The sequence below is a fragment of the Dermacentor silvarum genome, chromosome 2 (assembly GCF_013339745.2).
Source record: "Dermacentor silvarum isolate Dsil-2018 chromosome 2, BIME_Dsil_1.4, whole genome shotgun sequence".
NCBI lineage: Eukaryota > Metazoa > Arthropoda > Arachnida > Ixodida > Ixodidae > Dermacentor > Dermacentor silvarum.
In genome coordinates, this window is record NC_051155.1 from 110,072,540 (window position 1) to 110,097,258 (window position 24,719).

At 44.9% G+C, this 24,719-nt stretch overlaps 1 long non-coding RNA gene across 1 annotated transcript; it reads left to right on the top strand.

The window, feature by feature from the left end:
• The first annotated feature begins 16,787 nt into the window (after positions 1-16,787).
• Positions 16,788-21,116, top strand: LOC119441687 (uncharacterized). Its single transcript, XR_007465579.1, has 4 exons — positions 16,788-16,833; positions 19,196-19,270; positions 20,211-20,249; positions 20,829-21,116. It is a non-coding gene; the product is annotated as an uncharacterized LOC119441687 (long non-coding RNA).
• The last annotated feature ends 3,603 nt before the right edge of the window (positions 21,117-24,719 follow it).

Below are 24,719 nucleotides of genomic sequence, written 5' to 3' on the forward strand. Positions count from 1 at the left end.
GTGCGCATGCTTCTCAAAGACCCTTTGACTGTACACTTTAGCGACCACAAGGCTGTGATTATGGCCGTCAGATACAATGACAACACAAACAGGTGCTGATGAATGTGTAAATAAATGGTTACGCTACAAATCCTCGTGTCGTCATTAATTTACGCCATTAAAATTACTACGCCGTGTACTCTCGGCGCAAGAAATGCATTCGCATTTCCTCACGATTGCCTTCGGGGAGGTGGGGGCAATTTTTTAATAAACCTGTGCACACCACACCTGAAAGTATCTATAATGCTTTTAGTGCCTATTTTTTGTTCCGCATTAACTCAACTGATAAAAATTTTGATGCAACGTACATTCCACGTGCAAATGCTTCTTTTTACCATTACCCTAGAGATGAGTTTGAGGTGGCTTTAGTTATTTCCAGTTTGCGAAACACATCCTCTGGATTTGACAATGTTTCCGGGCATGTCGTTAAACTTGTAACAGATATCGTGTCCCCAGATCACGCGCATATCTTGAATACTATAATTGTCAAGGGCTTGTTTCCAGCATGGATGAAAATTGGCAAGGTATTGCCACTTCACAAGCCTAAGGATAAGCGCAGAATAGAAAACTACCGTCCAATTTCAGTGCTACCGTTCGTCAGCAAAATACCAGAAAAAATATTCGCTAGGCGCCTTAATGACTATTTGGACAATCACAGCATTCTTCCTCGGCACCAATTTGGTTTTAGAAAAGGCCTTTCCCCTCAAACTGCAGTCTCAACATTTACACACATAATTAGCAAATCAACAGACAGTATACCTAGTGGCGGGAGGGTTCATAGACTTTGCGAAAGCTTTCGATTATCTAAATCATTTGATAATAAACAATAAGTTGATGCGTTATGGAATTAATGAAATGCCGTTGACGTTAATTCGCAGTTAATTAGAAAATCTGCAACAAATTGTTCAACTAGGAGATGTTCAGTCCAATAGCACCCTTATTAATCTCTGCGTTTCGCAGGGGTCCATACTTAGACATTTTTTTTTACTCTACATAAATAACTTACCTTCGCAGCTTGTGTGTGCTACCCCTGTACACTATGCAGATAATACTAAGTCTATAATAGCTGATCGGATGAATGCAACCTAATTAATAAGCTTAACACTGAATTAGAAATTTTGCACCACTGGTGCACGTTGAATGGCCTTCACCTAAACCAAACGAAGACAGTTTCTATCTTATTTCACTCGGAAAAAAAGAAAACGGCTATTAATTCAGATATCATTTACAATAACCATCCTGCAAAACTATCTGGTGAGACAAAGTTTCTTCGTTTTATATCGATAACCACTTAAAATTCCGCCTTAATGTGCGCTCTGTACTGCATCAGGCTTCATATGGCTTGCATGTGCTCTCTAAATGTCGAAATTATTTCCCCCCCAAGAAACATATCAACTTTACTACGCATTTGTTCACTCTCAACTTAATTACTGCATAGTAATCTGGGGTAGCACATACAGAACTCGTGTTTCACCGATGTTTACACTTCAAAAGAGAGCTCTTCGCATTATAGCACCCCACAGTACACATAGTAAGAGTGAAGATTTATTTAAAACCCTGAACATGCTCAACATTTGCCATTTGACAACATACAACATCGCCTCCGTTATGTATGAAATAGTCAATGAAAAACTAGCCTAGACAACAGTCTGGCTTCATGCCTCACTTCGCACTGTTGGGAACGTATACCGCTTTCGTTTTTATTACCTAAGGTAACTACTAATTACGGTCGCTCTACACTGCAGTTTACAGGCACCCCAGTTTGGTATATGCTTGATAGGAACCTAACCACTCTAACACATTGCACACATTTCTGAAAAAATTAAAGCACTCCCTTATTGACAATGCGTAGCACTGCGCATGCTTGCACACATCCTCAATTTTTATTTTCCTCCGATGATATTTTTTGATGATGTGAGAAAGTTGTGACAAAAATTTATAACTTATGTGTGAAATATTTCTGTACTACTGTTGTTGTTTTTTTTTACTTATTTCAGCTGCTCTTGTTTTATGAGAGTTCTGAGTACAAAATAGCAGCTGCCATAGAAGTGTTTTTCCCCTTTATAACAATCAATAGGGACCCTTTGACAAATTTTTTGGGTACCAAAAGTGTGTACATTGTAGTTGTAAAGCTTATTTATGTGAAAGAAACTTAAACTTTCATGCATGCATGCATACATACATACATACATACATACATACATACATACATGCATGCATGCATACATGCATACATGCATACATACATACATACATACATACATACATACATACATACATACATACATACATACATACATACATACATACATACTCACATGCCTATCGAGAACATGGTGAAGTTCCCAAGGAATGCTAGTCACCATAGGCATCATTGTGTACACCAGTACAGCAGCTCATTTTCACCAACTCCAGCAACCGACCAACTGTGTGAGCAAGCGCCCCTTTCTGCCGTTGAGCAATGCCGCCCATTTCGCGATTGGAAGACAATTCAAGCCTTCGGGGCATAACGGGACACCGGAAGTACTACACCAAATTCAGAGTTACGTAACGTATACCGTAAATGGGGTCATCCGCTTCCGTTATTTTGCTTCATTTCTCAGAATTAGGATATCTAAGTTGAAGCTGTAACTATCGTGCTGCAAAAGCAATGCCGGGTACCGCGAAGAGTTGTCCGTGTCTTCTGCCATAATACCGGAGGCTAGTACTAAAGCGGCGCCGCAAAATGGATAGAAAGTAAAAGCGAAACAAAGCACGCGTGAAGGGTTTTCGTCACGCACAGTTCTGGCTCACTCCGTCAGTTTTAGTGGAGCAGTTTCGACTGATACCCGGATTGGCCGTGGATCGAAATCTGTTCTCTATTCCCACTTGCTCTAATAAGAGCGCATGAAAGTTGCCGTGACTCCGCCGTGGGAATTTGCCATTAACCGCTGAGCACAATACGTCATTGCATGTGGTGTAAATAACGTTATTATAATCCGAGAAGATGTAGGCGCAAGTTCTTGCTGGTGTGCGTCTTCGCACTTCCTGTGTGTAGTTTAATGTGCAATGTTTTCATAGTAGATCAGAACGTTTCATTTAAAATTTCCACACATCGACTAACAAGAATATATGGCCGTAATATAATCACTTCGGAAAACACTACTTTCTTTTGCTCAACACATGTCTCGCCTATGACAGATCTTAGCTTCAAAGTAGAATTTCCAACCTTCCGCACGAACCTGTTCAGCCCCTCATGTGTCCTAGAATCTGCGTCGACTGGAACCACCTTACTACCGCCATCGCACCAAATTCTTACGGCTTCAAGCCTATTGTGTACCATGCTGTTTGTTACTTTTTCGTGCATGTGTTGTATTCTCATCAGACCCCTCTTTTTTGTAATACATTCGGGCCTTGAGAGTATAGGAAATAATAAATAAGTTAATGCAATAATAAATTCTAATAAACATTATTAAAACATAAATAATAAAATAATAATAAAACAAGACACAAGCATGAGTTTTAAGCTTATGGCTCTTGTCCTGAAAAATAAGCGCGTAATTTTGGCGTTTATTTTCGGGTTCATTAAAATGTATATTTCGTGCTTGCAGTTTATCGCCACCGTGACGGCCACCGTTTTCGAGACTTCTAAGGTGACTTCCGACGGTGGAAAGAAAGCTGAAGACGATATCAACAAACCCATTTCTCCTTCCAAGAAGATCAAGGCGCAAAGATCAGCGTCACGCTCCTAGGAATCGCATTCAGCAGGCTCCAAATGTTCCTTCGGAATCGGGGAGAGTACGAGCACAGCTTCCAAGTCCTCTTAACGCAAGTCAAAACCTCCGTCCACAACAGCTGTCGTGTCATACAGCCAGCCCTCGGAAGGCTGCACATCGAACAAAGGGCTGAACATTTCACCTGCCAGGCAAAACGCTCCGAAGTCGAAGAGCCCGGTGAAGAAGCAGGCCAAGGGTTCAGAGAACACAACCTGAAAGCCAGTTAGATAATGCGACAACCGGCAATTTTCTCAATATTCAATGTATGCGAACTATATCAATAGAACAAAACGCATTTAGATAAATTGATTTCTTCTGCAAGTTTATGTTTTGATGGTGTTTCCCGGTGTCGATAATAAAATTCTCCGTGCAAAGAACGTGAAATGTCTGCAAAGTCACCTGCCTTTCAAGAGAATAGATTTTTGTGGCGCAGTAGTTATACGCCAGTACGTGTTTGCAGAAGCGTCCTGGAAAATAAAAGGAAATAGAATTCGTGTATATGGCTGCGTAAGAGAAACAGTCGGGCAGTTTTATACGGTTTCTGTGACCTAAGATATTTCAAAATATTTTCATATGGGAGAAGAGGCTCGTTGCCCAATAAGAACATGCGATGAACTTTTTTTTACTGAAACCTAAAGATGTTCTCGTAGAATTCCTTTCACGCCGGCATATTATTAAAATGTATAATACAGACAATAACTAGGCACAGTTCTGGTAGATTGGCCGTGGTTTGTTATTTACCCGTGACTGTGAGCTGGTCTCATGTGGCGACATAAAATGACCTCCCAAAATGGCCATGATTCTTAGGCGGCATAAAGTGACGTTAGCCTAATTCATAAAAACTAGCACCGGTTGGCAGATTGCCCTGGACCTCACTATACATGGCAGGACCAGAGTGGTCACAGACTCGCAACAAGCGTATAGATGCTTCCAGTCGGGCTGGGTGTCCCGGTTGGTGCTTCGGGCGCTCAAAGGCAAGGAACCCCCGAAAGGGGAGGAGATAGAACTAATCTGGGTTCCGGCCCATTCGGCAGTTGAGGGCAATGAGTTTGCCCACCAGCAGGCCCGAGTGCTATCACACCGAGCCGCAGCCGCGGAGAGGGAAGAGGAGAACGCAAAGAGCCAACCACTGGTCCCGTACAAAGACATAGTAGAATATTACAGAAATGGGAGACAGAGCTTCCCCGAGCCACACTTGAAGTTAACGAGGGAGTAGCAGACAACATATAGGCAGATCCAGACAGAGTCGTTTCCCCACCCCCGATTACTAAACCGCATGTACCTGAGCCAGTACGGGCAAGAATGCCCCTTGTGTCACGAGCCAGGTACACTCCAACACATGATAGCTGAATGTAAATTTAGCCAACAACACCCACCACTCCTCACCAATCCTAACCCCAACATGATCCCCCTACCCATCCAACCCCTTAGAGAGCAATGGAAGATCTTGCTGTCCAGCCCCGCCCTGGAAGACCAGCTTTGGCTCGTAACCAGGGGCCAGGCGGTGAGAACAGCTTATGGATTCCCGTGAAGTGGGAACCACTTCCTACCGGCGCACGCGCTGAAAAGCTCATGAAATAAAGTTTTTCATTCATTCTCGTGATCTGTACTCGCGGTTACATCTTAGCATTGCTCTGCAATCAAGCCTCAAAATGAAACAGGCATCGTTATTGGGATGAGGTGCGTATGAAATTCCATAAAAAGAATTCCGGCGCATGCCATCTCACGATGACTATCGATATAAATGCAATTACCATTGAAGCGATTTAGCGAACTGACACGCGTCATGTTCAAACATATTTACGGCACAAACTGGACGAGGGCATAGAACATATACGACATGATAGCTGCCAAATGAAAGTGATCTTACTTAGAACTAGAAATCGCTTTTTAAAGCGCCTCTTCTTTTTGTCACGGAGCGCACATTTTCTGGGCACGCAATTTCCGGTGCAACACAGGCGGTTTACCGTACGGAAGCGCTCGTGCGAACTTTAGCTGTCTTCTAGTTTCAGCGCGCAGCCTACACGTATCCGACAAGCAAGCTACAATTCATAATCGATTTCAAACATTTCTGAAGGCATTTTTAAAAAGACGACACTTTCATCGAAAGTGCCCAGTGATGAAGCAAGCAAGGAACTTACTCCCGCGCAGGTGTTGCCATGCAATAATGCACTGTTCCATAACATCTTCATCAGCACTGCGTAAACAGCCCAAGATTTGTGGTATCATGAGCCGCTAGAAAAAGAAGGCATGCTATACAAAACACGCAACGAAGTTTACGGAGTGTGTGTCAGGGGTAGTTATCTGATCCAACATTGGTTAGGAAAAGAGTAGATAGGGCAGATCTGTCTGTGCTTTAATGATGGCGAGCGAGAGCACCAATTTAGAGTAATGAATGCTTTCGGTGGGTGCCTCCAAATCACATCGTCATTTTGGCAGGTGCAACCCGTTAATTTAATTTGAGTGATTTTGGTAGCCTAATGGCCCCATGTTGTAAAGAATACTGATTTTATGCGCTGTTTGGTTAAATGAAGTTTAAGGGCAGAGCTAAAGATTAGACAGAAAGGGAACTAATACAGGCTTATTACATGAAGCCAAGTTGTGATGCCAATGTCAGCCTGCCATGTTTATCCCTTCTCGCTAACGAACAGTTTTTTTTCTGGCCAGCTCTCCCCACGTGTTATTGAATATTATGCGCAGTTGGTCACTGAAAATTAGTTCTTTGTTTTGGTTATTAATTCTGTTTGTTGCATGCCACCCGTGATCACATGAAATTGCTATGCTTAAGAACTCCATTGCTAGTCCTGAACTAAATTAGAAATTAGCGCTGTTCTGTCATACGTGTTCGATGTCTTCTTCTTGGTTGCTCCGCAAATTTCTTTAAGTTTGACGCACCGACTAGGCCAAACTAGTTTCTCGTATAAAATGTTCACTGTTTATTTCATTGACTGCATACAAACAAACTAAATGTAAATTCAGTACACGGTACAGTACGTTTCTGCTATATTGAAAAATAAACACCTTGCAACTTCATTCAAGCGTACATCTGACGCAGGGGGGCTTTTGGACAAGAAGCCGCATTAAAGGGACATTAAAGAGAAACCGGAGTTGAGCATTAATGGTAGAGTATCCTTTCACGATCGCAGTCATATCATTCTGACGGCGAACAGAGGTTTAATAAACGAGAAAATAGCGAAAAACTGAAGGATAGGTGCTGACGCCACTTCGAATTTCCCGCACTGCACGTTCGTGACGTCGGAGATCACAAACGCAGCCCGGTCGCGATTGGTCGAGGTCGAGAGCGATTTATCACTGTAAATAAAACGCAAAATGAAATACACCTTATACGTACATAAAGAGCATTTGCCAAATTTTTAAACCGTTTCAAGCGACAAAGTAGAAGTTATGCGCAAAATTAAATAACAAATAGGAAAAAATGGCATGGCGCTATATACATGCCATCGTGATAATTTCGTATTTGCTCCATACATCATCGCGCGTGCCTGTTCCGCTCTAGTGTTGCAGTGTTTGGGTGCGTGTTGCGTGGCTCGAAAAACATTGACTTCGCGGGAAACAGCCAGGAAACGCCTCGTGTGTGTAGTGTTGAGGGCTGTATAAACGGCGCAAGGCACTTCCTCAGGAGCAGCGGCAGTGTTGACCCGACTGTGTCCTTTCATGTGGTGCCGCGAGATGAGCCCCGGCGTTCGCAATGGCTCAATGCTCTGCTGATGATAAAAAAAGTTGTCGCAGTTTCACCTGAAAGGCGAAGCATCAATTGCGATAGCAAATTTGAAGAGAGCTATACGGAGTAATGATAGCAGCTTTATCAGCTGTATAAACTTGGACAGGCAGCAGCACCGGCAACACGCAGAACTGTTGTCGACGCCGTCGGCGTTTTGCCCGCGTTCGCTCAAAATGTGTGTGGCGTTGGTGACTGTCGCCGGAGCCTCTGATATAAATAGGCACTTGGTGCCGCAGCTAAACGTCGTCTCCTTTGGCGCTGAGCCGTGCTCCCTCAAGGGCTGCAGAAGATAGCGCCAACCTTTCCCTTTCTCTCAAGAACCATTTATCATCATCATCGTCTCCTTTCCCTCCCCCCCTCCCCCACGGCCTTTCGCGCGTCGGAAGAAGGTACGTTTATTCTACATATATGGTGATTGTAGAGGAGGAAAGAGTCGCCTACTTCTGCAGCCCTTAAGGGAGCACAGCGCAGAACGCGCGTTTGTTCTCCGCCGTGCGTTCACTCCCGTGAAAGCGCGCGTCCTTCGCGCCCTTTCACTCGCACATACAGCGTTCGGCGCGCGGCGACGATTTCATCTCCATTGACGTCATACGGAACCTCACGGCGACGGCGACGCCGACGGCAGAAATCTGCTTTTGAGTGTCCATATAATTGCTATCGCAATAAAACGGCAAAAGAGCCAGAGAAACTGATGGTGCGCTCTCTGCATTTCTCGCCCTCGGATAATGTATGTAATCCTGCCTTTCGGAAAGTATTTTGGCGTGCACGGGAGGCCAGTCCTTTCTCGAGCAGCTGTTCTCTCAATGCCGCCTTCATCAAATTCCATGCTGGTGCCCCTGTAGCAGCAAACTAGCGGCTCGGTGAGTGCTGAATGACATTAAAAAAAAGCCACGAAATAACCATACCGAGTACGCGTTCAACTTTCTACGCTTGTTCTGTCGGGAACATCGTCTCCTGGCGGACCGGATGCCTCGCCTTCCGTCGACGAAAACGAGTCTTCGCTTTCTGTCGGCGCGGCCGGCGACTCACCGCCATCGCACTCGGAAACACTTACCGCGCGAGCACGGAGGATCATTTCGTGCTTCGTTTCACTGAAGTCGCTGAAATATAATCCTGCTTCCCTGGCGAGCTCTTCGTTGGAAGGTTCAGCGGCAGCAACGGTATTCATCGCGGCGAGCGCAAACACAGCGACGCAGCGGCCGTGCACATGATGCAGCCAGCGCCTCGGTCGTATACGCAAGCAGTGACGTATCATAGCGCCCTCAGATTCGCTGAGAGCAATGAAATCCGTGACGACACTGTTTCAGCGCCAAATCTGGGGTGAGAGAAATTGAGGAAGAGATATTTGGTCTTTGTTTTCGAATTTCTCCGCTAATAACTCATATTTTTGCCCCAAACAAAAACTGAATGCATTCCTGCATTTCCCTCTTTTATTTCAGCTGAACTTCCTGCTTTCCTTTAGTGCCCCTTTAAAGCACCGCAGCATGCGACAAGACTACGCAAGCGACCGTCCCAGAAATCAACACTTCTGCCAAGATGCGATGCGCCGCGTGAGGCAATGACCGTGCTAGCCCTCTCAATGGCTACGAACAATGGCGCACAAGACTACCTAAAAAAACGGGCAAGTTTGCACTCAGTCGCGCAAAGCTAAGGCACAGCGAAACTTACTGTCTGCTACTGCTAGGTATTACAATGGTTGTTGCTAGGTCTTAACTTGGTTTAACTTACCTGCGCATGTAGGAAGGTATTCTTGAGCAATTATGTTCGGAAGTACCTTCCTTTCCGCGACATTTGCCGTGACTAGCGCTCGACGCGTCGGCGCCTACGAGCGACAGCGCTCCTGGCATGCCACAAACGCAGACAGGCAAGCCAAGTTCGGTTTAGTGCCAAGAACACTGTCGCTTGCCGACGACGAACGCGTTGGGGACATTTTGCGTGAGTAGCGCTAGACGCATCGGCGCCTACGAGCGACTCCGTTCCTGGCATGCCACAAACGCAGGCAGGCTAAACTAGGTTGGCACAGTGCGAAGAACGCTGCTGCTTGCCGACGCCGAACGCGTTGGAGGCTAGCCACTCGATATAAATCGGCCAGCTTCGCTGTGTCTTGAGCTTTGCGCGGCCTAGTGCAAGCTTTCACTTTTTTTTTTCTCCTGGCTCAGCGTGCCGCGGAGAGAAGAGAGGTGGGGTAGGGAAGGTAGGGATCGAGCTGGCGAGGGCGCAGTCTCCACGCCCTCCTTCTTCTCCGGGTTGCCGTGGCTACGGCATGGCAGTTTCTTGGCACGCACCACAAAATACGGCGGACTTAAACAGCTTCGCTGTTAAAACACGTCTCGTCTTGACGAACACAAGTGGTGCAGGCAAGGTAACTTATAACGTATTGACGAACACAAGTGGTGCAGGCAAGGTAACTTTTATCATTGCCTCGCTACTCTAGTATATTACTAAGCATTGAAAATTTTAAACATTCATCATCAACATCATCACCAATTCTCTTCCATCAACGCAAACCGTGCAGAAAGCTTCACTTACACCGATACCCATAGTGCGGGGGATCCACATCATTTTACCAGCGGAGCTGTTTAAACCGGCCGTTAGTCCGTCCGTCGCGGACAAAAATGTGGGCCGATCTTGGCAGTTCTGCAGAAAGGGTCCAATCCCAATGGCACATACCCCTGTGAATTCTATAGCGAGGAGGAGGAACAAACTTTATTTAAGGCCAGCACTAAGGCCCAGTAAAGAAGAGCGCTTGCTCCTAGCAAAGCTGAGCCTGGCTAAGTAATGCGAAGACGTGGGTTCGTTCCCCACCTGCGGACAGTTGTTTTTTCATCAATTTTCATTTCCATAATGTATCATTTCTTTATTTCAATTAGTAAGTACAAGTAATTTCCCCTATGTTGTCCTTGGTATCATTGTTTGTTGGCGTCTTATGATATGTATAATAAAAATCGGGCCCCTCGGTTCCCTTTCTTCTCGCTCACAACATAACGAGGGCTTGAATCCGGCAACATTGATGCCTTGAGGTAGCATATGTGGGTTTATTGACCAGTTGCCATCACCCAAAAAGATCACGTGCTCGTGACGCCTGCGACAGAAAGGATGTTCCACATCCGCCCTTAGGTTTGTGGGTGGTGGCACTGGCTAACACTCCCAGGGTTATTTCTAGTCGTAAAACACAAATACACCAAAAAGTGGATGGGAAAAACGGCTCCGCGGTATCTCAATGGTGAGAGCATCGCACGCGTAATGCGAAGACGTGGGTTCGTTCCCCACCTGCGGACAGTTGTTTTTTCATCCATTTTCATTTCCATTAATATATCATTTCTTTATTTCAATTTGTAAGTACAAGTAATTTCCCCTATGTTGTCCTTGGTATCATTGTTTGTTGGCGTCTTATGACATACGTATAGCGAGTGCTGTAAAGAGCACATAACGACTAAGAAGTGCATTATTAGATATTTTATAGGCGTTACAAATGACCTTAAGACGCATTCCGGTACACATTGCGGGCAAAGCTTGCTGCATCTTCGGCAATTAAAAATGGTACATGGGGAACAACTATAATCTTGCTGAAAGTCAAGTACAACACCCATAAGGACAGTACATTCGTATTAACTAGTCAATTATTAATTAAATTGTGAGGTTTTACGTGCGAAAACCATGATCTCATAATGAGGCACGTCGTAATGGGGGACTCCGTAAAATTTCGACCTCCTGGGGTTGTTTAACGTGCGCCTAAATCTAAGTACACGAGTGTTTTCGTATTTCGCTCCCACCGAAATGCTGCCTCTGTGGCCACTGGCCAGGGTTCGATCTCGCGACCTCGTGCTTACAGCCCAACACCACAGCCACAAAGCAAGCACGGCGGCTTCATTTTACAATTTGCGGTAACCGGCCAGCACAAACTCGGCATGACAGAGAGTGCATGCATCGAACTCGTGTTTAAAATCGTTGTTTTATAAATCAAAGTAAATATATAAGTTCAATCTCAAATAAGACGTACATGTGTCTTCTTTTATGCACTGGTCATGTTTTTTTGGTTTCTGTATTGATACCTTTTCTTGATTGGCAATATCCGTGCGCAGAGATATTTTGGTTTTGTTTACGCTGCTTCAGCATACTTTTTAAATTTCCGGGTACAAAAAGCTCATACTGTTACTGTGCTGACATTTGGCTCCTGCACTTCTTCGTGGCATGCAGGCATAATAAACTTTTCATATATCTGCACTATCATGTTTAAGGATATACCAGGGCTCGCAACATAGTGCGACGTAATTGAGATCGTAAAGCCTAAATACATGAAAGCACCTAAGGAATCGCGATTGGCCAATTTAACCCTGTGCATCTGGGGAACTTTCTGTGTTTCAAGTTAGTGATATCCATTTCTGGCTTGAAAACACTTCTAGCTCAGACAAAGGCTTCAAATTACCTTTTCTTCACTCCTCGCATATCACTCGTGTTGCTCTTTATAAGGCGGAACCGCCGCAATATCATATTTGTTGAATGCAGCCGGACGCCCCTATATACCACTCACCGATGCAGTGGAGATGGAAAAACCCCACAGATTGCACTGTGTTGATTTTGCCTTGCACATCACCTGAAGGGGACCTAACATCGTTCAAAACGATGAAAGAAGTAAACCCACTACATGACGAAATACTGACGCGGGAAGATAACACCAAGACACTGAACACCTTCATACTCGTTTTGAACATATTATTCACACTTCCAAAGCAGTTCAATCAAGAGTGTTTCAAGATAGTTGCCACGTGTTTCAAGTATTCTCGCGACGTCGGAATATAAGGAATCAAAAGCACTGACCATCATTGTGTGCATTGCTGCTTTAGCTTTTCTTGTACTATCTTTATTTGCCTAATTGTGAACTCCAAGGTGTGCAGTACTTACTCAAGTGCAGAACGTACTTTCTTAGCCAGTCAAAGACGAGGGGTGGCAAAACTTTTCCGGTTCCATAACAGCTCCAAAGATGTCGGCGCCTGTGAAGTAAGTAAAGTAGAAGTGGTGCGAAGAAAGTACACAGTTTTTTTATTTATTTATCACAGTACCCACAGCGCCATTTCTGGCATTACAGTGGGGGGGGGGGGGGGGGGGAGGGGTTGAAGAATGAAAAGGTGCACAATGTACTACCGCGCTCAGGCGGCGAAAAAAAATAACATTCAAATAGGAAAAACACAAAATTATTAAACATAAAAATTTCACAGCAAGGAAGAAAATGAGTCATTTGATGTTATCGACACTCAGGCAATTTGTTCCAGTCAGACATTGTTTTGGGAAAGAAAGACATTTTGAAGATGTCAGTCCGGCACCTGTATTCTTTAAATTTGAGCGAATGGTCTCTTCGGACGGACACATAATCAGGGCTAAATATATATTGGGTTCGGTCAATTCCAGTTCTTGAATGAAATATGTTATGAAAAAATTTTAACCGAAGATTTGAAGTGTGTCCCAGCGCAAAGTGTTTTTTGGACTCGATACGCTGAAAAACCTACCATAGTCATTAAAAACGAAACGAACGGCCAAATTCTGAACTCTTTCTAGCTTTTGTATGTCAACTAGAGATTTCGGGTCCCAGACTGTGCAAGCATGCTCAAGTATGCTTCTAACATTTCATATATATAACAGTTCTTTGGTTTTTACAGGAAAATGTTTGGCGTTACGACGCAGGAAGCCCAAAGCGCGGCAGGCTTTGGCAGTAACAAAATCGACATGGCGGTGCCAAGACATTACACTGGTCAAATATACACCAAGATATTTAAATTCTGAGACTGACAGCAGTTTGCTACTGTTAATGTTATACGTGAAATCATGAGGAGTCTTTTTTTGTGAAACAAATATGTACAGACTTTTGTATGTAAATATAATAATATGCATTCCCCAATCCTCACACCATTGAGCTACTGTACACAAGACCTGTTGTAAAGCTTCGCAGTCACCTCGATCGTTGATAATTCTATACAAAACACAATCATCCGCGAAAAGTCGCATGCGTGAAGAAATACCTGTGACAATGTCGTTCATGTAAATTAGGAACAGTAAAAGACTCAGGACGGATCCTTGAGGCACCCCTGAGGTCACATCAACGTCATGCGACTGTTTCCCGTTGATAACAACTCTCTGACGCCTCAGGCTCAAATACTTCTTTATCCATCTAATAACGTTCTCATTTATGTTGTACCAAGACAATTTTTCTATTAATAACGAATGTGACACAACATCAAATGTTGTGCGGAAGTCAAGAAATAAACAGTCAACAGAATGCCCGTTATCCAGTGCGTTTGTTAAATCATGAGCGAATTCGGTAAGTTGAGTGACACACGAGTAACCACTGCGAAAACCATGCTGATGGGTATTTAATAATGAGTATGCACTAAGATGGCTCATAATATTAGTATAAAACACGTGATCTAAAACTTTACATATCACACTGGTCAAAGACACTGGTCGATAATTTGCAATATTATTTCTAGGTACAGATTTGTGTATAGGCACAACGTTTGCAAGTTTCCATTCATCAGGTAGAGATCCGTCCTGTAATGACTTCGTGAAAAGAATCTGCAGGTACTTTGACAGAGAGAACGCACCAGAAGAGAGCAGGATCGTGGGTATGCCATCTGGTCCAGTGGCACTGTTTTCTTTCAATCTTTATAAGAGCGACACAATTCCTCGCTGATCAAATACAACGTCCGCCATGGGCTCAGCACTGATTAAGCCAGGGCGACATTCGGCAGGGCTAATGTAGATTTGAGCAGTTGAAAACACCGAGTTGAAAAACGCGTTAAAGCACTTGGCTTTCTCCAGATTATCGTGAACGATAATTCCGTCATGATCGAGTGGTGGGAAGGACAAGTCATCCTTTCTATTTCTTTTTATATACTGCCAAAATTCTTTAGGGCCATCTTGGATGCGCAAGTCGAAGGACTGAAAATAGGCAAATTTGGCTATTTTAACTCAAGCACTCATATCATTTGTAATCTTTCCTAACTGATTCTTGTTTTCGTGCGATGGGTTTCTTTTGAAACGTGCGTATTACTGTTGTGTCTTTTCAACGACTCTACGCACCTCTTTTGTAAACCATGGCTTGCTTTTGCTGCGACGTTTCGCCATAACCCACGACGGTACATATTGTTCACGTAGATCGAAAAGTTTGTCTTTCAGCGTGTTCCACAGTGCATCTACGCTGAGCGATTAAGACAAACTTTCGAACACATCAATATAAGATTCTAATGCACGTGTTATCTCAAGGGTACGTGCCTTTCGATAACTGTAAATGCGTCGATTGCCACAGTGCTCAAGTTTAACATACTGAAAATTAATTTCCGCCAGAACACAATTGTGATCACTAATACCACAATAATAATGAAAGGTGTGTGTCAATGCAGTGCTCGAAATGTGCAACAGCCAACACGGGAAAGGAGGAGAGGCAAATGAACTATGTCGTTGCATCTGGACCCTTGATTGTCACTTATGGCATTCTCGACAAATCGCACCTGTGCGCTGGGGGGGGGGGGGGGGGGGGGGGGGAGTGGTTACCCAGGGGCACCGATGATTGGTTGAAATGGCGGCCCGGTGAACTGCCGTACGACTTTTGTCGATGCCGTTGTACACTACTTTATGCATACGCGGACTGTGTAGAGGCATTGGTACTTTGCTAAGAATGGGAGACGTGCGGCCATACGCAGGTGCTGGGACACGGCGTTGATCAAAAGTTAAGATCACTTCTAGAGAGCCGCTGTGTCGCTGGAGGAACAGCATCAGCGAACACATTTTTAGGTGGCAACAAAATTTCATGGTTGTATTCGGCTTCTATATTTCGTTTCGCAGTATATTTTGCAGAGAATTGGTGGTAACATCTACAGTTGTAGGGGAGGAGGGAAAGGCGGAGGGGGGAGAGCTGCAACCCATAACACCACGGAATTTCAATTAGTCCCTTGTTCTGCCCAATAAATGTTCAGCGTTCATGAGGCCATAGAGAAGAAAAATCCACTAATTTTGATAGCAATATTATGATTACACTATAATGAGGTCAAGAGAGTGCTCGCATTACTAAGGAAAAGATGTTGGGGCTGCCGTAGCACGCACTTTGTTTGTCATTTGTGGGGGCTGTTTGTCTATATATGTATTGCAAATGCGTGATTTATGATATCTCCCTCGAAGGAGTTTCAGGATTTTATTGTAGAAACCACTGTGTAACGAAGAATTCATAAATAAGCAGCTAACCATAAAGTATTTTTAGTACTGCAGATGTTTTTACGATGCATTACGATTTAAAAAAAGACGTAGTCTATGGCTGCTTGGAAAGTTACAATATAGCCTCATATCCTCGCAGACAGACTTCTGTGGCAATGAAAGGAAAGCTACTGGGCCAAAGCTTCAGAACAAGTATTCATGCGCCAAGTAGTCGGCAGAGTGTGACAGAACTTTAGTTTTTTCCGAATCAAATCAGCGTGGCTTCCACTTGTGACGGTTTCGCATTCACCCAAACAAAGAATAGAAAAGCAGATGAATAGGTCAAATATACCACGCAGTGCTCTATTTTGTGTTGTTTATTAATATAAACCATATGCTGCTGTGTTCCTTTTCCAAGCTTAAGCTAACGCCGATGAAAATGTGCGACTCCGTTCTGAAGCGGTCTTGTGCGCGCTTTGTCTTCGTTGATTTCCCTTCACTGCCACAGAACACGAGTATAGAAACAAAGGCTTGCCAAAGGTAAATTACATGACCTCTCGAGAAAGTGTTCCGTGGACATAAACTAATATCGCATAAAGAGGCAGAACAAGTGCCGTCAAAAATAATATAATGTTTTATGGCAGGATTCAACTGCAGCACAGTACTCGAAGAAGACAAATATTAAACCACCATTTCTAATTGTTCCTTAAAATACCACACCAAATTTATTCACTATAGAAGTAGGGAAGCCCAAAAATACGTTGTTATTATCACCATGAAATTTTCAAACTGCTCAACATCGAAGTTTATTTTCACCGACTTAGGGTGAGGAATTCCTGCTCACCCTAAGTTTGCATACGTATTTTTTTCTTTCGTCACAACTCTTTGTTTCTCGCCTACTGCTATTCAGTACCTCGCCGACATCGCGATAACATTTTTCCTGCATGCTAGACGAGCATCCCATTACTCCAGTGAGCGACGCATGGAGATAGGAAAACCCCACAGATTGCATTGTGTTGACTCCTGTGGTATCTCTGTGCGTAGAGTATATAAGAAAAGTCGAATTTTCGCGAAGAAACAGATTGCCAGCCGACCACTAGACAGGAGAATAAACCGGTGAGTACCAACCTCTGTTTTGAGATATTAGAGATCAATTTGTCATCCGTACGATGTCGGTGTTATACGCGGTGGCGAAATTTTTCACGTGTGGTACAAAATGTTCAATAACACTTGAAAAGTCCAAGTTACCTAATTACTCTGTAGTACTGTAAAAATGTTCAAGGAAAAGATTTGTCTGTGACTATTTGCAGCGGAGAAATGTAGCATGAATGGAGCCAAAATTGAGAAAGAGGCAGGAAATGTTGAAGTGTTACCGAGGTGGATGTTTTCAGTATGACACCGAGCACGGGGTTCGTAAGTGGTGCTATAATGACGAAGCAAAATCGATCAGAAAATAAAAGGAGAGGAATACGAAAGTGGTCACAATACAGGCACTCGAAAGTGGTTCCTTCAGGCGTAGTCACGTAGCGAAAAATCAAATGTTTCTGGTTCTTCGTGTTCACAAAGCAATGTACATGCCACTAAACAATGTTGCCGCTCATGCTTTGAAGCTAAACTTTGAAGCTATTCCTCTCCTTTTATTTTCTGATCGATTTTGCTTCGTCATTATAGCACCACTTACGAACCCCGTGCTCGGTGTCATACTGAAAACATCCACCTCGGTAACACTTCATATCAAATGTACGCCTCGAAGATGATGAATGCCTGGTCTCTTTTGATGTGATCTCGTTGTTCACCAGAGTACCCATTCAGTTAGCTATATCCGCAACAAGGGATGCCCTGGAACGCGACGACACACTCGACGAGAGAACCCCCTTGAGTGTAGACGAGATCTGCCGCCTTCTCGAGCTATGCCTATCAAATACCTACTTCACCTTCCGAGGCAGCTACTACAAGCAGGTAAAAGGAACTCCCATGGGGGCCTCAATTTCCGTCACCATGGCTAACCTAACTATGGAAAATATCGAAGACAGAGCTCTGAGTACTTTTTCCCCGAAGCCAAAAGTTTTCCTCAGGTACATGGATGATTGCTTCTGTATCGTGAAGGAGTCGCAAGTCGAAAACCTGCAGAGCCATTTAAATTCCATAGACCCGGATATACAGTTCACGACGGAGCGCGAACAAAACGGATCGCTACCATTCCTAGATGTACAAGTTACACGAACCAACGGCAATCTAAAATTCTCAGTCTACCGAAAACCAACCCACACAGGCCGCTACCTACACTTCTCATCCAACCATCCGGCAAACCACAAGGCATCGGCCGTAAATTCTTTATTGAGAAGAGTCGAAAGTCATTGCACATTGGAATCAGATCAAAAGAAAGAAAGGAGAACGGTTCTCAACGAACTCAAAAGGAACGGCTATACAACGGAATTCATTCGAAAAACAACCCGACAACAAAAAAGAAAAAACAAACTACGAGACCTACAACCGTTGACTCCCCCTCGACCACAGAAACGAGTGTCCATCCCATACGTCAAAGGTGCCAGTGAAGCTCTCAGCCGAATACTGAAAAAAGAAGGCCTCAAAGTCGCGCATAAACCGATGAACACTTTGAATATCCTCATTCCTAAACCAAAAGACCGTCCACCAAAAGAAAAAGCTCAAGGCGTCGTCTATAAAATCAGCTGTGCCGACTGTCCGGCGTCGTACATCGGGGAAACCAAAAATCTAAAAGAAAGAATCAGACAACATGAAAACGACGTCAGAACATTCAACCGAATACGCAGCGCCGTCGCCGAACATTCCGAAGACGCCGACCACAAGATTTCTTTCCAAGAAACCCAAATCCTTCAAACAGAGACAAACTGGCGAAAAAGGCTGCTACTCGAGTCTTGGCACATTCAGAACACGGCGGGTAATATAAACCGCGTGAAGGGCATTCTTCCTTCCTTGTATGTTCATGGCCTGGCAGACGCGACGAAGGGAAGAAAGGACCCCCCGCTCTAGGTCAGCAACACCAAAACAACTCGTCCTCCCCCCCCCCCCCCCCTCCCCCGTCCCTCGTCAACGAATTCCCGCGACTAAAGGGCGCCCGGCACCGGTCATCCTAGCCGACCAGCGACGCCGAAGCCCCCCCCCCCCCCTCCACCCCACCCCACCACCCCTTTGGTCTGTCTAGAACAGGTGCCAGGACAAGTGTCTCCGCACCTTAGGCTCTCTCTCCCTTCCTATGCTTTGAAACATCGCAAAACATAGTTGTATTACACACATTCACATTTTGTTTGAAGTCGAAGTTTACCCAGCCGACAGATTTCTTTTGGCTCGCTTGGCAGGGGAGTTGGGACGCCGACACAGGATGTGTCGCCCCGCTTTTCAAGCCCGCCGTTGATTTATTGTTCACAATTGAAAGCTCCCCGCTACTTTTCGGTAATGCAGTTGTTTCCATTTTGTGTTGTATGACACTCATATGCAGGTCCTTGCACCATGAAGACTTGCTTGTGGCTCACCTTGCTATCCCTCGTCACCGTAGCCTGTGAGTTTGGAGGATGTCTTAATTCGACGCGTTCCATGTGATAAAAGCTCGCTCAACTAGCAGTAATATGGCCGTGAAGTGCTATGTTACGATGGCAATTTAAGTACCCTCGGACTCATTAGGAGCATGGTAGTGCAGGCAAATGAACCTGCTCTTAAGTTTTTCCAAAACAAAATCCATATAGGAAAGCCAAAACAATCTACTTGCACTAACGTCTGCCATGTTTTAAGCAAAACATTCTTTTTTTTGTTTTTTTTACGTTGCAAATGATTACCTTTTAATTCACATGCCATTCTTCCATACCTAAATTTAAGAGCGAGTTAAGATAGAATAGAAACCGCCAGGGTTCTGCGAAGTATAAAATGTTTTAATTTCCTAGTGTCCGACGTTAACTTTGAGTGACGTCATGGGGACTCTCATTGTAATCTATCGGTTAGGAGCGCATTCAAATCAATATCTAGTTGACGTTTGTGTCAATGCACAATAGGCTGTGAAACCAAACATGCCACACATGGTGGTATTTTCAAGCATGTTTTATTTATATTGGCAACTAATTCACGGTGATTTTTTATTTTACCCATCGTGTATGCAACGTTGCTGATTGCGTCTAATAAATTTCGAAGAACTTGTATTAGATTTTGTCTCCTTGGGGAAATAAGGCCTATAAAAATCTGTTATTCTTTACTGACGCTTCTTGGCTGCGGATAAGCACCCCCCCCCCCCCCCCATGTCTTTCATTTGACATTGTCACAAGAATAGTTTAAATGAGTTTTATAGGGAACTCCAAATAACAAATGTTCTAATACATTCTTTTTGTTGTTTTTCATATGCAACGAAGATGGCGCAACACTGTGAGTATTTGAGTCAACATAATATAAAAAACAAACGACAAGAGTATTCGACGCCCGAACATTGTACTTATCTTGGCCATCTGTTCTTTTTTATTTTTGTAGAGTGCCGCATGTGGCCTTGGGTAATCCTGTTCTTCCGAAACGTAAGCATCGAATATTGTGCCATGTCACTGCGAATTCAAACTTTCTGATTCCATTGTATACTGGTTCTGCGTACGGCTTCAGAAAATGAATGTCATTTGTGAAACGCATTTATGCCTCAAATACACCTTGCAGGAGTTATGCGTTTCCCTCAATGATCTACGCATATTGCGCCTAAAATCTAGCGAGGGTTTGTAAGACACCACTGTTGTGATATACGGACTTTGAAGTTACAGAAGCATCACCATTTCACAAGGGCACGCTGCGAAAATGTATTACGGCAGAACATCTGCACATAATTACGGCAACCAATGTGTTGCCCCAGTATCCAAAGGGTCAATTTGTTTCGGTGTCTTTTCCTTTGTCTTATGCGTTGGAAATCGCGGTTATTCTTATATATGCTTAGTTACTTCGACTAAACATGGATTTATCATGTAACTACCAAGCCTTCTTATTCTGTGAAACATAGCAGCAACATAGGTTGCGTAATAGAGTTGTCTGCGATTGCTAATAATTATGTTACATTCGCTTATTCTCTGTTTTGTGCACCTGTACCATTTTCTCGCTCCTTATTTGTCCAGAGGCTGAAGAAGATGCACTTGAGAAAGCAGGAAAGACACTGGAGACAGTGGGACGGCTGCTGCAGGGCGAGAATGTTCCTTTAACCGAGGAGGCGCAAGAACAGTTGATCAACGCTCTTCGGGTTGCGTCTAACAATGGCGAAGTCTTGAGTGAGGATGGCTCCGAGTACTTCCTGCCAATCATCATTCGTGGAGTTGTTCAGGGTGCCATCGCCCACGCTGTCCACAAGAAGTTGAACAAGGGCTAAGAACACTGCCAGTGAATAGCTACAACGGGATAACTAAAATAGTGATGAAAAAAGAAAAAGAACGCTTTCTGGAATAGAACAGCCAGTTGTTTGTTCATAATCGCCATAGCCACGTGATATGGCATAAAATAAAGCTTTGTTGGGTACAATGAACTTCAAATCTGTGTCTTTTGTATGCGCTGCATTTTTTTCTTTGAGCTGAAAATGTGGACTTTGGCATGTGAAACTGAACCTTATTCACGTGTTTATCGTCATTTTCAACGCACTGTATTAGCGATGAAAAGAGAGATAAAAGAAATGCGTTAGAACTCGATGGGGCACGACCGCACACAATACGACTATACCAATGATGTCAGAGTAGACAATCACATTGTTCAAGTCATGGCTACATGATAATACAGGCTGCCAAGAGAATTGCATATCCTCCAGAGAACCCTCGTCAGATAACTCTATGCTCGATGACCTACTCAAAAAAAGTTGCAGTGGCTTAGCTCAGCTATGCCAGGATATACGTAGCGTTAGCAAAGGTTCAGCTGATTATTCTTAGCTTTCCTGGTTGTCTAGATTGTCAAGGATTAGCTTGATTGTCATGCTTACTGCTGCTCCAATGACACACACGCGGTGTACGTATTATGTGGCACATGTATATAGCCTTCTTCCGTTCATTCCTCCTACGCTCAACCGCTAATTGCCAGGCAACTACTTCGGGATCCGATGAGTCAAGCTTCTCCGTTCTTCTGCGCTGTTGAGCAGCATTTGCGCTCTCCTTCTTCATGGTTATACCACACTGGCAAACGCCAGTCAGAAGCGCAGAGGCTCCAGCGCAGTGTCAGACGGCGACTGCACAGCGAGCGAGCGCCGGCGCCAGTGCGTCTACCACGGCTACGACGTCACTCCTCTGGAATGCGCAGACCGGCGACGATGAGCCGCGCGCGGCGGCGGCGGAGTGCGCGAGAGGTGCCTGCTCCGGTGGCTCCGGTGCGCAAGCCGTGTGACATCACTGATCCTTGCGCATGCGCAGCACGGCTCTTGATGTGCCGCGCGAAACGGGCTTGGCTAGGCCAGTGTAGCTAACGCTACAAAAACTTTTAGGCTAATACTAATTCCTAGGAGCTTTATTAGAGCCTTAAAACACGTCTACGGAAGTCGCAAACGTATCCTCGGCTGTCGGTGGTAAAGCTGCCCCGTGCAGAGTGGTACTATTAAAGCGAAGCATCCGAAGCAAACCCTTTCGGACTCTGATGGCATTGGCTGCTGGTGGGTGCTGTTGGTGCAGCTTTTGTTTTATTGCAAAAAAAAGGTCATACACAGCGCAACGTTTATCGAAATAATCGGCTTTTGTGTACTCCCATCTGACTACCTCTGCAAGCGTGCTGGTATAGCCAGCTTTTTTCTCCTCATAATTCCGCAGTGAAACAAATAATTGTACCGTATATCCCCAGCGCAAAATATTAACGCCTTCTGCGGCTAGTTCATTTATTAAACCGAAATATTGCGTGCCTTTTTTCTCAGGTAATCGCGTGTCTGCTGGGTGAGCGTCTTGCCAAGTAATGTGGGCCAGTCCTGTGGATTGAACGAAGAATAGTCTATTCTGCATACAGTATAATTTGCGGCCACGTGGATCTCAGTGTGTTTTGACGATTTACCTGGCAGGCATGTTGTCACTGTGGTGCACAACTCGTTGCATAGCGTAGACACTTTTATAGCATCTTATTAACCGCTTCACAAGAGCTTCATTTCACAATTATTTTCAAGCGTGGGTTTTTTCTCGCATATATTTCTTTCTTCACTTTGTCTCACTGCGTTAAATGGCATGGCGTACGTAAAAAAACTCAGGTCGCTATCAGATTGCCCCTGATCTACTCACACTTGGGTGGGCATACGCACTTTCAGACGTGCGTACGCGCATGCGTTTTCATTGCGCTGGCCTACACAATAATTCTGATCCACTGCCCCAAGTTACCGTCTTTCTTCTCCAATTGGTGCGCGGTCATAGACGTAATTCTTCACTGGGTTGGTGAATAACCGAGTTTGCACTTATCAAACGCAGAAGAGGTTCCGCTTCCATCTGTTCGTCGGCTTTTCTCTTCACCAACGTAGTTTCAAAGTGCGTCTTGTACTAATATTGAAAACACATTTTGTAATGAGCGAAGCCTGCGCATGGCCTCGTTAATGGATGGCACGCTGGTGCTTACGAGCTCTGACAAACATGTCATGCGGCAACCAGGCTTGTCTCTCGCGCTTCTATCTGGGCACGCTACGCCATCTAGCGGTACTGCCGAGAAGCCCGCACGTGCCCTCCGATACGAAAAGTGTTGTGTGGCGCTGCCTGGGAATGCTGAGAATTCTAACCTAGCTTGCAGCACACTCAGTGGCACATACTCAGTCACCCATGTTGCCGAGAGGTTCATTGAAGGGCACCACATATGTAGTGCTTTCAAGGCGCAGCTCGCTAAAGCGTTGGAGTGAAAGGCGTTCGTGGAAAGCGCCACACACCCGTTGCATTTGAGGTGCAGCCTGCTAACGCATCGGGTTGCTGCCCTTGAGCAACCCTTGTGACGTTAAGTCGATTCCGCTCTGCATCGGAGAAATTTAAATGATCTCTTTCGTCATTGTAAAGCAGCACGTTCTCAGTCCACACACCTAGGTACCAAAGTTAGCGTCAAAGATGTTCATTACAGAGCGGCTCACACGTACTGGCACATACCCAGTGCTCCAAGTCGGCGTCAAGGAGCTTCGTTGGATAGCGGTAGCCTACAAAGTCCTGCAAGTACAGTTACCCATTTCGGCGTGGAAGAGGGTCGTAGAAGAGCGGCACGTGAGTACACAATGCCACAGACTCCGCGGCAACAGTTGCTTCGATGGTTGCTTCGAACCCTGTTTCAAACCCCGTGGGATACCGTTCGCCCACAGACTACCCACTGACCCATGTAGGTGGAAAAAATAGTTGTCGCAGTTTCACCTGAAAGGCAAAGCATCAATTGCGATAGCAAATTTGTAGAGTGCTATACGGAGTAATGATATTAGCTTTATCAGCTGTATAAACTTGGACATGCAGCAGCACTGGCAACACGCAGAACTGTTGTCGACGCCGTCGGCGTTTTGCCCGCGTTCGCACAAAATGCGTGCGGCGTTGGTGACTGCTGCCGGAGCCTCTGATATAAATAGGCACTTGGTGCCGCAGCTAAACGTCGCCTCCCTTCCCTCCCCCTCCCCCCCTCCCCACGGCCTCTCGCGCGTCGGAAGAAGGCGCGTTTGCTCTACATATATGGTGATTGTAAAGGAGGAAAGAGACGCCTACTTCTGCAGCCCTTAAGGGAGCACGGCGCAGAACGCGCGTTTGTTCTCCGCCGTGCGTTCACTCCCCGTGAAAGCGCGCGCCCCTCGCGCCCTTTCACTCGCACATACAGCGTTCGGCGCGCGGCGACGATTTCATCTCAAATGACGTCATACGGAACCTCAAGGCGACGGCAACGCCGACGGCAGAAATCTGCTTTTGAGTGTCCATATAATTGCTATCGCAATAAAATTGTTAGGTACGTACAAACATACTATAAAGGCTTTATTAGAGTTCGGAGCAGCTAAGCGGCGACAGTCAAAACGAGACATGACTTTTAAGCACGAGCGCCATTGCCGAGCAAAA